At 37.3% G+C, this 17,617-nt stretch overlaps 1 protein-coding gene across 1 annotated transcript in view; it reads left to right on the top strand.

The window, feature by feature from the left end:
* TTC16 (tetratricopeptide repeat domain 16) overlaps nt 1-17,617 on the top strand; it is a 361,188-nt gene that overhangs the window by 1,305 nt on the left and 342,266 nt on the right. The gene's annotated exons all lie outside the window — the stretch shown is intronic.

Raw genomic sequence — 17,617 nt, forward strand, 5'->3', positions numbered from 1 at the left:
AATAATCAAGGTTATATGCAAGCAAGTGTAAATGATCTAATGGTCATCACCAAACTATCATTAGAAAACAGAGGTAATCCAGAAGGCTCAAGTCAAATCTGGTATCCCACCTGTGACGCAGAGGGTGAGAGGACCAATAGGAAATGGAGTACAAAGTATAAGTCCAGATAAAATCAAAAGCAGATCTAGGAGACTTTTTCTCTGATACCCTCCCTGTGGGAGGAATAAAGAAGCCTTGTAGAAATTTCGTGTAATTTATTCAGTTAAGTAGTTAGCTGGGCAACTGTCAAGAACACTCATTCATCTGCCTAACTGAATAAATTAATTAAGGAACAAATGAATCACACCTCACCTGCACTTACGTGTAAGTAGGGCACATATCCAATGTGCACCTGCATGACGACTATTAATCACACCTCACCTGTGCACATGTGCAAGTAGGGCACATAGTCTCTGTGCACTTCCATAACGACTATGAATCACACCTCACCTGTGCGCATGTAGAAGTAGGCTGCATAATGACTATGATTCATGCCTCACCTGCTCTTGTGGCAAGAGGGCACATATTATACATTTTGCCCCTGCACAATAACTATGGGTATTTTTCCATTAAACTCCTACCACTTCGTGCTGCTGTGTCTTGCCACTGTTTCGTTTGCACTTTGGATTGCCTTCTTTCCTACACCACTGACAAAAATGAAAATCAAATACACAGAAGGCTATCCAAACTGCCGACAAAATACCGTTAAACCACTAACACTTCGTGCTGCTGTTTTGGCAGTATTTTGTTGGCAGTTTGGATTGCCTTCTTTCCTACAACACTGATGAAGATGACATTAAAAGACATACACAAAGATACTATTAATCTGCACACTTTATACCCTTCATAAAATTCATGGTAATACAAAACCTGCTATGCTATCAACTTTTTAAGTCTAACTGCAATATTTAAAATGCACATTTATACTTCTTCACCTTTGTCCCTCATTACTTATGTTTTCTTTTTAATTTTCGTCAGCTAACAGCTTGAGAGATATGCAACCACGACAGCTTATTTCAGACATTTGGAGAATTAGGCATATTGCTGACAACTCCCTTACTATATATATATATATATATATATATATATATACCTCACAGCTGTCCATATTTTTCAGAGAATGTCCTGGGAAGGCTGCCAGCCTAGCCAGATGGAATTGTGCAGATAATTCTGTCATTTGCAAATAGGAATGTTGAACTACAGACTTGCTTTCTTAAATGAAAGAATATGCTGTGAAATGTTGAAATGAAAACAATATAGCAATATTGCCCTCTGCTGTAAAGAAAACCAAGTCAAGCATTTCTCATCTGTCCTTTGAAGTTGAAATTATTTCATGCTTGTCCCTTTGAAGTTAGAATTTGGAGTTGATGAGTCTGGAGTGAAGCATCCTGCCTATTGTTTTAACTTAAGGAATAATTGCTAGAGTTTATATGTGGAATGTCTTTTATGGCTGTAGTTTCCTGCAGGTGCAAGATAGCAATTATGTAGCATCTGTTAGCCTGGGAACACCAAGAAATTGTGAAATGATGTAATGGGAATCAGGACTGAAAATAGCAATTTAAACAGAGAGAATCATAAGGCATTAAGAATTTTTGTCTTGACCATCCAAATCACAACACTGTCTTGCTCATATGTAAGTTATCCTAGACTTGTGTTTTCTTTTAGAAATAACTAGGAACTAGACATATTAGACTAAGTGTTTTACTGTGATGCCAGAACTGTACTCCTGAATTATTTAAGTATTTCTGTGTGATCTATAAACTCTTGGCTAGCACTGTGTAGTAGAAAGTATTGTCTTGTGGGTTTAAATATTTATTATTAAATATTTTAAAACCTTTCAACTGTGGCTGTTTTGTGTAGAGATAAGTTAAGATCTAAGAGTACGCAGCACGTATTAGGGATCCTGTACCAAGTCCCTCTAATAAGCTTTGACTGTTTAGTCATACAACCAATTGGATAATAATATTGCACATTAATAATTAGACATCCTTTTAAGGGACTTTGAGTAGCTGATAGATATTAGCTGGGTGGTGGCAGTGATTTCTACCATATAGTCTAGGTAAAAGGGACACAGCTGGAGTACCTGTGCCAGCCTTCCCCAGGAGTGTCTGTGTGGTTGTATAAACCTATCTCAAAGTGTGTGTGCGTGTCAGCTACTTGGGCAGGGACACGAAGCACTGGTTGTACAGAGAGGGTGCTGGAGATTTTAGCTTGCCCAGCTGGCTGAGTTCTGGACCATATAGCTGTGCCAGTGGGGAATCTTATTGGGGACCTGGAGCGTATGGGAGTGACCAGCCCCAGGCTGTCTGTGATCTCTGTGTGCTGTTAAGGGAAATTGCACTTTACTGTGTGCATTTCCTATCCTTTCCTTATATATGAGATGCCCTCTGTGGTGTTAGTGGTGAGGATTGTGGCTCCTTGATTGCTGGGCCAGGGCACGGGCATCACATTTGTTGTGGCAGTGGTTGGGATATCCTCACATTTGTGTTTGTCAGCATTGGGATATCCACATCACATATTAATTAGTTGGCAGATACTAATTGGCTTGTAGTGGTGTGGGTAGAGTGAATCCTGTACTTGTGTACAGTGAGCTTTGAAGGTGTTTTGCACTCTATTACAGACACGCAGTGAATACTCAAAGTTCAGATCATAATTGTTTTATTTCTTTTGTTAGCTAGTAGTCTGGGTGAGCAGGCATCATGTCAGCAGAGGAGTATGGAAAGCTGACAAGGAGCCAGCTGGTGGAGATGTGCCAGGCTAGGGGACTAGTGCATGGAAACCTGACTAAGGCAGACCTGATTGCAGTCTTGGTTAAAGCTACATCAGAAAATAGCAACCAGGAGGACAATTAGACTGGCAGTGGAGGTATAATACCATCAGAGAATGGACAGCTCAACCTTTCGGCAGTGGACTTAAAAATCCAGCTGGAGCTAGAGAGACTTGAGTTGGAGTCCAGGCATGTGGAATTAGAAGCAGCTGAGAGACAGAGGCATCTAGAGAGGGAGGAGAATGAGAAAATGCTATGCCTAGAAGCTGAGGAAAAAGAGAGGCAAAGGCAGCATGAAAAGGAGATGCTGACTCTTTGCCAGAGTCATGGATGTAATGGGGAAGGGAGTAACTGGACCCCAGAAGCACAAACGGTCATTACATTTCTTCTGCAGTTTAAAGAGGGAGATCATTTTGATACTTTCATTCATATGTTTGAGAGGGTATGTAAGCAGTATGAAGTTGACCAAGGGCTCTGGGTATGCTTCCTGACACCCTTAATCCATGGTAAAGCTGTAACTGTATTATCTAAAATGTCTGACGTTGCATGTTTTGATTATACTGCTGTATAAAATTGTCTATTAGAGGTTTTTAAGCTAACACCTGAAACGTATAGGAAAATGTTTTGTGAGTATAGATGAAAGGCAAATGAAAGTGTGTGGGAATATGTTGCTGAACTGAGCACTTATTTCCATAGGTGGGTGAGTGGATGTCAGGTCACCACTTCTGAAGGGCTGTCAGACATTTTGGTGAGGAAACAAACCCTTAGCACTTTGCCTGAGGACTTGAGGATTTGGTTAGCTGATAGACAATGTGCTACTTCAGATGAGTTGGGGAAGAAGGGAAATATATACCTGGCAAGCAGGGCAGCCCTGCACAGGAAGGGGACGCCCAGTACTGCTCATGGGTCTAAAGGAACACATGGTGGGCAGCACAGACTGCCACAACAGAATTTGCCAGTAGCAGGAGAAGCCACTAGTCCAGGTACACATTCAAGAGCTAGGGTTAAATGTTTTGAATGCAACCAGTGGGGCCATGTGGTATACAGGTGTCCACAGAGGCAAGGTAGGGAACCAAAGGTGAGGGAGTGGTAAAGATAAAATGCCAATAGTAGGTTGTCTTGAGACAACAGGGGTACTAAACTAATATCTTGCAGATATCCTGAGAGGGAAGGATTTTGGATGAGGCAGTACCATGTGCTTATGCAGTTACATGCATTCAGGCTAGGAGACCAGCATGCAAGTCTGGTAGCCTGAGGGGGAACCCAGACAGACTGCATACTTGCAGTCAGGACTGGTGAGGTGGTTACGTCAGGGAGTGAGCTATGCTGTAGCAGTGAGACTGAAGGTGAGCCACAGCTGCTTGTGGGTACTGATGGTCCCTTGGACAGAGTGACTGCAAAGGTAGAGATAAGTAGTAGCATCCAAGCTGACAGTGAGGCACCACTGTCAGAGGATGCCAGACTTCCTGTGGAAGGGTAGCTGGGAAGGGTTACAAGGAGTGAGTTGAGAGGGGCTCAGCCCTCAGACCCTACATTGCAAGGCCTGAGGCAGGCAGCAAGGGAGGCACCTGATTCTCGAGGAAAGGGGGAATCTGTATACTGGGACAAAGGGTTACTATACAGAGAGTGGACCCTTAAGGGAGGGCTAGAAGGTGAGAGTGTACAGCAGTTGGTAGTGCCTAGAGCCTACCATCTAGCGCTTCTAGCCATAGCCCATGATATTCCCTTTGCAGGTCATATGGGCATAAAACTTACAAAGAGGTGTATTATGCAGAACTTCTATTGGCCTTGAATTTCCAGAGATGTAACAGGGTACTGCAGGACCTGTGAGCAGTGCCAAAAGGTAGGCAAGGTAGGAGACAAGGTGAGAGTTCATTTGTTGCCTTTGCCTGTGATCGAGGAGCCATTTCAGGGGGTAGCTATTGATATTGTGGGTCCTATGAGTATCCCAAGTTCCACAGGGAAAACGTATATCCTAGTGGCAGTGGATTATGCTACATGATACCCTGAGGCAGTGGCTTTGTCCTCCATTGAGACAGTAAAGGTGGCAAATGCTTTGTTAGAGATTTTCAGCAGGGTAGGTTTCCCAAAAGAAATCCGGACTGACAGAGGTGCCAATTTCATGTCAGACCTGCTGGCTTGTTTGGAAGTCCTGTGGGGTGAAGCAGATGAAGACCACCACCTACCATCCTCAGACTCATGGTCTTGTTGAGAGGTTAAACTCTACAATCAAGTCCATGCTACAGGCACTTCCAGATCAGTTTAAGAGGGAGTGGGACAAATATTTGCTCCATCTATTGTTTGCTTACAGAGAAGTTCCCCAGGAATCCACAGGTTTTTCACTTTGAGTTGCTTTATGGGCATAGGGTGAGGGGACCTCTAGATTTAATCTGAGATGAGTGGGAAGGTGAGTCCGGGTCTCACAAGGAGTCTGTTGTGGCATACATCCTAAACCTCAGGACAAGGCTTAGGGAACTCATAGGCGTGGCCCAGGAGAACCTGGCAGAAGCCCAACAACAGAAGAAGGTGTGGTATGACAGGAATGCTCAAGCTAGAGAGTATGCTGTGGGGCAGCAAGTAATGGTTCTCATTCCTGTCGGACACAACAAGCTGCAAGCTGCTTGGGAGGGTCCCTTCAAGGTGGTAAGAAAGGTAAGTGATGTTAACTACATGGTGAAACTGCTAGAAAGATGGCAGGGGCACAGATTGTACCATGTTAACATGATGAAACCTTACCATGATAGGGAGGCCCTTGTTCTGAGCATTTTTAGTGGATTGCAGGAATAGTCTGAAGGAAATCTGGGGACTGATCTCCTCAGTGAGATTCGGGCTGAAACCTCAGTGGCAGGGGTAGCAATGTCCCAGCAGCCATCTCCTACCCAGGTTCGAGAAATTTGAGCAGTGTTGCAGGAATTTGGGGACATCTTCACTGGGAAACCAGGGTGCACCCACCTGGTACAACATCAGGTGGATACAGGATCCCAAAGACCTATTAGGCAGGCCCCTTATAGAGTGCCTGAGAGAGTCAAACAGACTCTAAGGGAGGAGGTACAGGAGATGTTGGAACTAGGGGTGATTCAAGAGTACAACAGTCCCTGGGCCTCCCCAGTGGTGCTGGTGCCAAAGAAGGGTGGCAGCACCAGACTCTGTGTGGACTACAGGACATTAGTCACACAGAGTGGGATGCTTACCCCATGCCTAGGACAGATGAGGCCCTAGAGCTGCTGGGTGGGGCTAAGTATCTTACAACCATTGATCTTACCAAGGGTTACTGGCATATGTGCCCTTGACTCCCAGCGCTAGAGTGAAGTCAGCCTTTGTGACTCCTTTTGTCTTGTAGGAGTTCACAAAAAATGCCCTTTGGGATGACGAATGCCCCAGCAACTTTCCAGAGGCTGGTAGATTGTATCATAGCAGGAGGATTTGCCCTTGCTTACCTAGATGATATTTCCATCTACAGCCATTCCTTGCCAGAGCACCTTGAGCATGTCAGGGAAATGCTGGGTAGACTACAGATGGTAGGGTTGACCATTAAGCTGAGCAAATGTCAGGTGGGTATAGCAGAGATCTCCTACCTAGGACATAGAGTGGGGAGTGGTAAGATAAGGCCAGAACCTGCCAAAGTGGAAGCCATTCAGGCATGGTCTGCACCTATTACTAAACAGCAGGTGAGGGCATTTTAGGGGACAGCAGGGTACTACAGAAAGTTCATTGGCAGTTATAGTACCATAGCTGCTCCCCTCACAGACATGACAAGAAAGAACAGGCCAGATGGACCCCAGCATTTGAGCAGGCATTCCAGAAGCTTAAAGAAGCTTTGGGAGGACCCCCTGTGTTAGCCAGTTCAGATTACAGCAAAGAATTTGTTGTTGTGCAGGTGGATGCTTCAAGCCATGGAGTGGGGGCTGCACTTAGCCAGGCTTCTTCAGAGGGGGAAGAGCACCCAATTCTTTATCTCAGTCAAAGGCTCCAACCAAGGGAGGAATGTTATGCAGCTGTAGAAAAGGAATGTCTAGCCAAAGTGTGGGCACTGCAGAAACTTCAGCCTTATCTCTATGGAAGGAAATTCACTATTATGGCAGTTCACAACCTCCTAATATGGTTAAACAGAGCCAGCTAGCAAAATGCCTAGTTGCTAAGATGGAGCCTAGGGTTGCAAGCATATGATATATGTCAGTGCAGCATCGCAGTGGGAGTAGCAATGCCAATGCAGATGGGTGCTCAAGACAGGGAATGTGGTAAGTATACTCAGAGAGACCTGACCCTCTCAAGCAGTGTTTCTCAAGGGTCACTTGAAAAACTAGATTGAGTTCTCCAAGGGGGAGGGGGGAATGTGAAGGCTGCCAGCCTAGCCAGATAGAATTGTGCAGATAATTCTATCATTTGTAAATATGAATGCTGAACTACAGACTTGTTTTCTTAAACGAAAGAATATGCTGTGAAATGTTGAACTTAAAACAATACAGCAACATTGCCCTCTGGTGTAAAGAAAGCTAAGTCAAGCATTTCTTGTCTGTCCTTTGAAGTTGAAATAGTTTCATGCCTGTCCCTTTGAAGTCAGAATTTGGAGTCAATTAGTCTGGAGTGAAGCATCCTGCCTATTGTTTTAACTAAAGGAATAATTACTAGAGTTTACACATGGAATGTCTTTTATGGCTGTAGTTTCTTGCAGGTGCAAGATAATTATGTAGTATCTGTTAGCCTGGGAGCACCAGGAAAGTGTGAAATGATCTAATGGGAATCAGGACTGAAAACAGCAATTTAAAGAGAGAGAATCAGAAGGCATTAAGCATTTTTGTCTTGACCATCCAACTCACAGCACTGTCTTGCTCGTATGTAAGTTATCTCAGACTTGTGTTTTCTTTTAGAAATAGCTAGGAACTAGAAAGATTAGACTAAGTGTTTTTCTGTGATGCCAGAACTGTACTACTGAATTATTTTAAGTATTTCTGTGTGATCTCTGAACTCTTGACTAGCACTGTGTAGTAGAAATTGTCTTGTGGTTTTAATTTTTTATTAAATATTTAAAAACCTTTTGATTGTGGCTATATTGTGTAGAGATGAGTTATGTTCTAAGAATACATTGCATGTATTAGGGATCCTGTACCAAGTCCCTCTAATAAGTCTTGACTGTTTATTCATACTACCAATTGGATAATAATATTGCACAGTAATAATTGGACACCCTTTTAAGGGCCTTTGAGTAGGTGATCAATATTAGATGGGTGGTGGCAGTGATTTCTACTGTATATTCTGGGCAAAAGGGACAGCTGGAGAACCTGTGCTAGCCTTCCCCAGGAGTGTCTGTGTGGTTGTATAAACTTATCCCAAAATGTATGTTTGTCAGCTACTTGGGCAGGAACATGAAGCACTGGTTGGACAGAGAGGGTGCTGGAGATTTTAGCTTGCTCAGCTGGCTGAGATCTAGACCCTATAGCTGTGCCAGTGGGGAGTCTTATTAGGGACCTGGAGAGCAGGATAGCGACCAAAGCCCTGGATTGACTGTGATCTCTGTGTGCTCTTAAGGGAAATTGCACTTTACTGTGTGTATTTGATATCTTTTCCTCATATATGAGATGCCCTCTCTGGTGTTAGTGATGAGGTTTGAGGTGCTTTGATTGCTGGGCCAGGGCATGGGCATCACTGACGAAGATGACATTAAAAGAAATACACAAAGAAGGTATTAATCTTCTCACTTCATACCCTTCGTAAAATTCAAGGTAATGCAAAACCTGCTATGCTATCAACTTTCTAAAGTCTTTAACTGCAATTTTAAAATACACATCTGTACGTCTACACCTTTGTCCCTCATTACTTATGTTTTCTTTCCAATTTTGGTCAGGTAACAGCTTGAGAGATATGCAACCACTACATCAGCATGTCATTTCTGAACATCCCTGACAAGTTGCACAGCTTATTTCAGACATTTGTCCCAGAGTTGGAGAATTAGGCATATTGCTGACAACACCCTTAATATATATACCTCTCAGCTGTCCAGATTTTTCACAGAATGTCATTTCTGCCTCATGTTCTTGTTGTTTCCTCATAACATGTGTAGTCTCCTTCCAAATCAGTGAAGATTAAAGTCACAAAATAATGACAAACATTTGTTTCAGACTAAACATCATTCAGAAGAAAAGCATTCTAACACTAAACAGTTGTTCTTGCAACTTTCCAAGTTTATGGGAGCAATATTTAAAATCTGTCCATATTTTGGGGGCTTTGCTCCTCCATTACTTTCAGATTTGTCCAAAACACAAAAAGAACAGAACTCCAAACAAATAAAAATAAAATAGAAGAGCTGCACCAGAATCCAGTAAAGTAAATTTATTGAGCACTTTCATTTTTCATTGAAAACTTCTTCAGAATACAAGTACATCAAACCACTGACCCTACTTATACCCCTCCACTTCATTAACTTAATTAGAAAAATCTTTATACCAATAATTAACTAAAAGGTACATACCCCTTAGAAATGCAAACAACTTTTATAGAACATAAAATAAACTATAAATGCATGAATATAGCTTACATAATAAATATACACATATACACACAATAAAACAATGTCACTCAACATACATTTTTGGAAATCTTGAATTACATAAAACCTTCAGCTTCGAGCCTAAGGATAGAACTTCTAGAAATAGTACTGTTTAAACCTGGGTGCTCAGTGGCATTAGATCTAATGTGCCACTATTTCTCTTAATTCTAAAAAAAATATTGAATGGACCCCCTCTGTCCCCCCAATGTTACTTGCTCTAAAATCGTAAGCATAAAACTGTGTCCCTCATTTTTATGAGCATGTATTGCCAAAGCATTTTTCATATCTTGTCTATTAATGTCATAAAAATGTTGATAGACCCTGCTCCTAAGGGCATTAATAGTCTTCCCCAAGTAAAAACCTTGGCACATTGTGCACTGGGGGCAAGGTAGACTACTGCCTTACTACTACAGGAAAATTTCTTCTTGAGGATATGCTTACCATAATTTGGTACTGCTACCTCAGTGCCCTCAGTAATAAATTTACATTGTAGGCAAAAGCCACATTTTGTCATATCACCCATTTCAGTATTAGTTGGGTGTGTTCTCTCTAGCATATTTTTGAAAGTGATGTCCTTTTTATATATAATCTTAGGGAATGTCCCCACTATATCCACATAATCTTTACTAGTGGTGAACAAATTCCAATTATGTTGCATTATTTCACTGATACCTGAAAATTGCTGCTTATAACTAAAAATAGCTGATTTTTTAAAACCAGTGGCTTCCAACCTTGACACTTTATCATGTATGTCACTTCCCTTTCCAAACAGTGGTAAAAAATGACCCCTTTGCCTCTTATCAACAACCTCTTGTAAAATGTTATCTACAAAGATGTGGGGATAACCTCTTTGTATAAGCATCCCCCTTAATACATGAATTTGATGTAAAATATCATCCCACTCGGATACCATCCTTGCTAACCGAACACCCTGCCCTTTTACCAAAGATTTTTTCTGATGTAACGGGTGAAAGCTGTCAAAATGTAGGAGGGTGTTGGAATAAGTGAGCTTTCTAAAAATAGTTGTTTTAAAGCCCTTTGCATCTCTTTATTTACTAATGGTGATATTCAAGTAGTTTCGGATTTGTCTAAATCTCTTGCGGTAAGAAGTTAAGACACAACTGTTAATGATTTTCAACACGTTTCCACATCTCAGGAGTTGGTCTGTAATAAAGTCTGAAATATTTTTTAATTGTTCAGCCTAAACCTAATGAAATTATCTGTACTATAATTGAGTTGGTAGGAAAGAAGGCAATCCAAAGTGCCAACGAATTTGCAGCAAAACACAGCGCAAAGTGGTATGGGTTTAATGGAAAAGTACCTAACTATGAATACTACCCATAATATTGTGAAATTTTAACATACCTGATGAAACACTCCTACCCTTAACTGGAATGCATTTTTCATACATTTGTTAATCACTTTGAATATAAATGCTCAACCACAGTCTATACTACTTTTAGGAAATAAACTATAAAATGCTTCATCTTACATGTTGTAAGTCTTTGCAGAAATATCTGTAAAAGTATTATTTGCCTATAAATTATTAAACCTATCTGTGTTTCCAAAGAAGCATTTTTATCACAGTCTAGAATGTATGTATTAGAATAAAGTGATATAAAATCCATCATATGATCGCAAAAGGAAAATAAACTGCATGGGTGTGGGGATGGACTAGTTTTAGGACTCCAAATAGAAACATTTAGAATTATGAATAGAATTCTGAATACTGCAATGGTTATACAAGGTTTTAAACATATAGTTGCAGTAAGACACTGTGAAAGGATGCATGGTATATCTGTGTGATGGTGGGACCTCTGCTAGCCTTCTGTCCTAAGAAGCATTCTAAAAATTTTCTGAACATAGAAAGGTCGCTTGTATTCCTGCATTTATGAAATGTTGTATTACTAGACATTTGGGGCTGATTGTCTGTTGGAAACAGAACATACACTGGAAAAGAGGAACTTAGAGACAGAGACTATTCCTGAATTGTAAAGAACTGATCATCATGAGGATAAAAAGATGCTAAATTTGTAAAACCTAACAAAAAAGTTTATGCCTGAAAACAAAGGGTGAGGTTAAACAGTATAATTATTTTGATGCTTTTCCTAAGAAGGTGTTTAAGATTATTTTGAAGAATAAGAAACTGTGGAAATAAAGAAAAGCTGATATCTGAAAACACTTAGTGTTAAGTTAGGCAGACAGAGACTGGCTGAGAATATTTTCTACTAATGTTGATGGTCTGAAAGCAAGACCTTAGTGATTCTGTAATAGTTCAAAGATAGACTTTGGATTTCATATATTTACAAGTTTTATAAATTATTACACTAAATGATAAGAACATATATGAACATTTGTAAGAAGAAAATGTGAGAAGGACTTAACTTTAGAAAAAAAACAGTTAAATCATAATGGCAAATGCTACCATAACTAAAACAAGGACAATACTAAATATTAATTGTTAGGGTGGTAAGAAACATCCAAGACTATGTATCATGTAAGACTGTGATGAAAAAATACAAGAAATATTTTAAAAGCCTGGAGCTTTTTTTTTAAAGGTCATTGATGATGAATTCTGGATAGGCAGGTTTAATTTCAATTTACAAGTTGAAGAGATATCTGCAGTCAGAAATTAACACATTCGAATGTTATTATATATGCAGGTAATACAGTGGAAACTATAGATTTTATATTTAAGAAATGATTATTTAAATACACACATTTTATTGGTTATGATAAATATATACATGTATTCCAGTATATTTCTCAAGTTGTATGTTCTAATCATTTGGACATATGGAAAGCAGTCATATAGACTGCTAAGATGTGACCTGTGTCTGGTGTACAAGGCATCCTCTGAGCTAATAATGATGGATTTAATGCACATCAGCAAGTCAAATGGCAAATACTCATTCTAAGGATTTAAACCTCTTCTGCTACATCAACAGAATGGTTTGGAGGTACATCTCACAGATGATACCACTGCTGTGGAACAGACTCTCCATTCACATAAAACAAAGTTTAGTCCTGTCCATATTTAAACACAACTTGGATCTGTGGAAGGGAAACAAACTTTACCCCATGATTGCAATCTGTACTACTAATGGACAGAGGCAGTTCCTACAAATGCTTTATCCCCTGCATCGGTCACTTCAAATTATCTATGGTATGGTCCCAGTTATTCTCATTAGGGGTAATAGATAATTCTCAGCTATGGCATGGGTAAGGCCAATTTCTAACCAAATGGGATAGGATAATTTGAGCATAAGGAGGAAAGGTAGCTAGGCTTAAAATGACCCATAAAGGTAGCTAGCCTAGTACCTATAGTAATCTGTGAAAATATAAGAACATTAAAAAAATGCATTAAGTGTAGAGGTTGAGAGAACAATAAAAGATAACGATTTTAAAGAACCGCTGGAATTAGCATGGGTATAATATTTAAGGAGTGACATATATAATTTATGGAATGACTGGAAGAAAGCATTTGTGAGAAATGTTACACTAGAATATGATTTACTCTAAAATATTTAAGCAACAGTGAATATAATTTTTAAAATATCAATCCTGTAATAGTGAATGTTTAGAAAACAAAGACAATAAAATTTGTAAAAAAGAACATGACAATGTTAAAGAAAATGAAAATAAAATTAAGATATGGAACAGCAAACAGAAATTAATACTGAAAGGGAAAAGGAAATGTCTAGGAAAAACTATACAGAAAAAGACAATATGTGTATGTAATATTAAATTGTAACAAAATGTTATGTAAAACATAAGATGGCATAACAAAAGGGAGACCATTAAAGACTTATTCTGAAACTCTATCCCAGCAAATTGATATTGGATAACATCTAGCATACTGGAAAAGTTTCTAATTTAAACGACACACTTACAGAAATAGTTATAAGACTAGATGTAGTTTTGAAAGAAGTAAAGATGGTGAAGATATTTGTCTTATCAGTAGTACAAAAACAAAAGTAGAGAAGAAGTATTTGTGTGCTTTCAATGACTAGGTTAAGGTAGGTAGGTATGACGAATAAGCATGCCTCTCAACCTGCAGACACTGAAACAAATTGAAACAGAGGCCCTTGAAAAGTCCATGCATCTAGCTCCAAATCTGGACAACTACTTACCATACAATCTGAATACCAAATAACACAACTCTCCCTGCAGGAATGTGGTATGTTAATCAGAATCACATTTAGAAAACTGAGTGTGACAAAAATGAAATAAAAATACAAGGATATTTTTAAACAGACAGTGTAAAACTTGCTGAACTATACTGAAAACGCTATCAAAGAAGGCCATTTATTTTTGCTTCAGAAAACAGGAGATATAAGGTGTGTGTGTGTATGTGCGTGCATGCTTTTTCTTTAAATTACTACAGTCACTAGTATGCTGGTCGTGTAGTATAGTTTTGTATGTATTTGACAGCTTCAAAAATCACATGTGAAGGGAGGATTCGGAAAATTGTATGAAGGGGTAAATCAAGCCTGAAAATAGGGACATACCTCCACAAATATAAACATGTGCAGGGGTAAAAAAAGGAACATTCCTGAAAAATAGGGACATCATGTCCACTTTCTGATTATAATGCACTTATTTTCAATATCAATTTAAGAAACAATGATTTAATTTTTTCAAAGAATTCCAGCTTACATAATTAAAAAGACTGGCTCTTAAATGAAATTAACAATTTTGTGGAGCTTAATAACAATGGTGAAGTAGATGACATCATACTATGGGATGCATTAAAAGTCTACCTTTATGAAAGAATAAAGAATTGGTATCTTCTAAAAAGAAAAGAATGGGAGAGGGACTTATTAAAATTGCAAATCAAAATAGATAAAATCGAATTTAAAACCTAATGATAAGGCAGCATATTTAGAATTATCAACTTTAAATCAAATATACATAGAAATATTAAATCACAAAGTATCAACCTGGAAAGACTCAAGTTACAGTCTTATTCTGTACATCCTAAACATATACATAAGTTAGCTATTAGGACTAAATATATTAATAATGTCAATCGTACTAATGAAATTAAGGACACAGATAATAAATCCACCAAAAAAAATACAGATTTGAAAGGTATATTAGACGTATTTAGAATGTTATAAATTAATAAAATATTCTACTAGAGAATGAAGATATAATTGATAGATTTACTCAAAACAATGCCACAAAAAATATCAAAACAGCAAATTGAGATGCTAGATAAAACAATTACATTACTGGAATTGAAGGATCAAATCAAAAATTTGAAAAATAATAAAGCCCCAGGTTTAAATGGCATTATTCCAGAAATATATAAAATTATTCCTGACTCAACTTTAAAAATACTGTTAAATGCATTTTTTATGATAAAAAATGAAATGAAAGTTCCCCCTTCTTGGAAATTTTCAATGATTTCCCTTATTTTAAAACAAGCCAACATTTAGCAAATTTGTTCTTCCTATCTCTTTAAATATAGATTATAAAATCTAAGAGCTAAGATATTAAATACTATTCTACTCAATATAATGCATTATTATCAAACAGGCTTTATACTACATAGAAAATTTCAAAATAATGTTATTAAACTATCATTGATCGATATTACTAATAAGCAACCCTCTATTATTAGGCTAGATATTGATACAACCTTTGATTATATTAGCTGGCTTTATCTGAGTAAAATACTAAAAGTATATAATTTCTATCTGGACCTTATAAACTTAATATTAAGATTATAAAATTATTCTCAGGCTTATGTTAAAATTGGGGCATATTTATCATCCTCCTTAAAAATTACAAAAGGCACAAAACAAGGTTGCCCATTATCACCCTTATTGTTTGAATTGTCGATAGATCCTTTTGCCAATTATATAAGAAACATTAATATAAAGGGATTTTCATCAAATGGTGAACATTGTTTTAAAATCCAACCGTTTGTGTATGATATTCTTTTAACAAGTAAAGATATAGATTCTTCCTTACTGTACATTATCGAATCAATACAGTTTTTCAAAAATATTTCAGGTCTAAAATTCAGTGAAAGCAAAACTGAAATATTACTAATCAATAAGAGAATTAACAATACCCTATGAGAATATAATAATATTAATTGGGAAAATAAAACAATATAATGGTTTACCTTCATGTGTGCATATTGCACAAGGGTGAACAGCAATTGTCTAAAAGGCAGTTTGCAAATGCCAAACGGAAAAAGGTTCACATGTGCAATGAGCGAATGCACAGTGACATTTGCTCATTGCACATTCGACAATTTGGGGCAGATTGCACTATAGTGTGGATTGGAAAATGGTCCCTTTCCCCACTGTAGTACAATCTCAGAGTTAGAATATTAAAGTAGGGGGTGTGGGGGGTGCAGTCCCCCACATGGGGGGTGCAGGGTAGCTTGCCCCCATGCTTTACACTTCATTAAATTTTTTTGTTGACATTTATGTTTGAAAATCAGCAAATCTGCTTTTTGATTTGCTGATTTTCGAACATTTAAAACTGCCGCTGTTTTCATTTTCATGGTTCCAATTCGCTCATATGAGCAATCGCACCACTATGTTTCGCTGTTATAAAGGTAAACCCAATACAACATTTGGAGATCAGTATAAAACCCAACGGGAAAGAGACTGTACTTTCAAATTATACTATTTTATTAGCCACGATTATCAAGCTAACTAATAGATGGAATCATATGTTTTTTTACCATGGATGATAGACTCACACTGATAAAAATGATTATTCTACTCAGTTTTATTCTACATACAATCCTTGATTTTAATCCCCCCTAAAAAAATATATTCAAGCAAATAAATAATTACTTAGATTTCTTTGGTTCCCTCAAAAACTGAGGATAGCTTATAATTGGCACATAAGCTGGAACAACAATAGAACTGGCTTTCATAATATAGATCAATATGCAAAGTCAACTGTTAACATAGTATTACACTGGTTAAGTAACACTTAAATTTCAAGCTGAAACACAATTACATGAAACATATAGTTTCTAATAGTAATTATGAAATGCAAATAAACTCATTGTTAGGCATTAGTAAAGTATATTGGGTACTACAGGATTATTGTTTACATAATAAGAAATTCAGTAATTTTACCTATGGTATGAATCAAAACTTTGGTGCTTTTAAAAGTGTAATAAATTATAAATATAATATTAAACAGCTATTTTTGTTATATATCCTGTTGCATACACCCCTGACTGCTTAGAGTCCTTTAATTTATACAAAATGTTAAATTTTAAAGATAATAACCTAAAATTTTGGTAAAACTTTTTGGATAACAATAAGATTAATACAGTTAATTTTCTTCTAGCTGGATATAATGCCATTCAAGATAACTCGTTATCCCTAGAAACACTATGACAGTTCATTGAGATTTGAAATTATCAATATATGTTCAGAAATGGACACTTGCATAAGTTACTACAACTTTTAACGAATAATAGCATGATAAACATTAATAACAAATTTTGCATTTCGTATATATATATATATATATATATATATATATATATATATATATATATATAAAATCTTGCATGATGAATTTTCATTTGACCTAGCCTTTCGCGATTATTCTACAAAAGTCAACAGAGTATCCTTTTCAGTAGACAATAAACTGTTAATAAAATCAGTAAGCAATACTACATCTTCTCTTTACTGGAAGTAGTTTATGTGGAAATTTCTACATAGAAGTTTCTTTACTCCTTATAAAATTGCCATAATTTCTAAGTGTAATGAAATAAAATGCTGGAGGTGTGATGAAATGTTAAAGGCTAATTGGGTTCATATGACAGAGTGTAAAGGTTGTTTTATAATTTTGAAATTATTTTAGAAAATTTGTAAAGGCTTTGTGGTCAGATAATTGTCATGTTTTTGATTCATTGTTATGTAATGTACCTACACCAAATGTAATTCCAAAATATCAAATTCCACTCCTTTGGTTACTTCTGGTCATTGCTAGAAAAATCACAGTGAATTGGAAGAAAATACAAGATCTATCATTCAAAGATTGTTTAAGTCTAGCTAAAACTGTGTGTAAAAAATAAATGCAAACTATTCTAAGTAGAACATCTAATATAACTCAAAAGAATAACTGGGCAGAAACTGCAAGATTTATTGGAGAAATATTAATGGCATTTGTATTTCATACTGAATTTTGTCATGGATGACTGTATATAGTTACATATTATTGATTGTATTGTTTTTCTTCATGTTTTAATTGTCTTGACTGTCAATGGTGTTTG

This window comes from Protopterus annectens, chromosome 16.part0, assembly GCF_019279795.1.
Source record: "Protopterus annectens isolate FY-2018-M chromosome 16.part0, PAN1.0, whole genome shotgun sequence".
Lineage (NCBI taxonomy): Eukaryota > Metazoa > Chordata > Ceratodontiformes > Protopteridae > Protopterus > Protopterus annectens.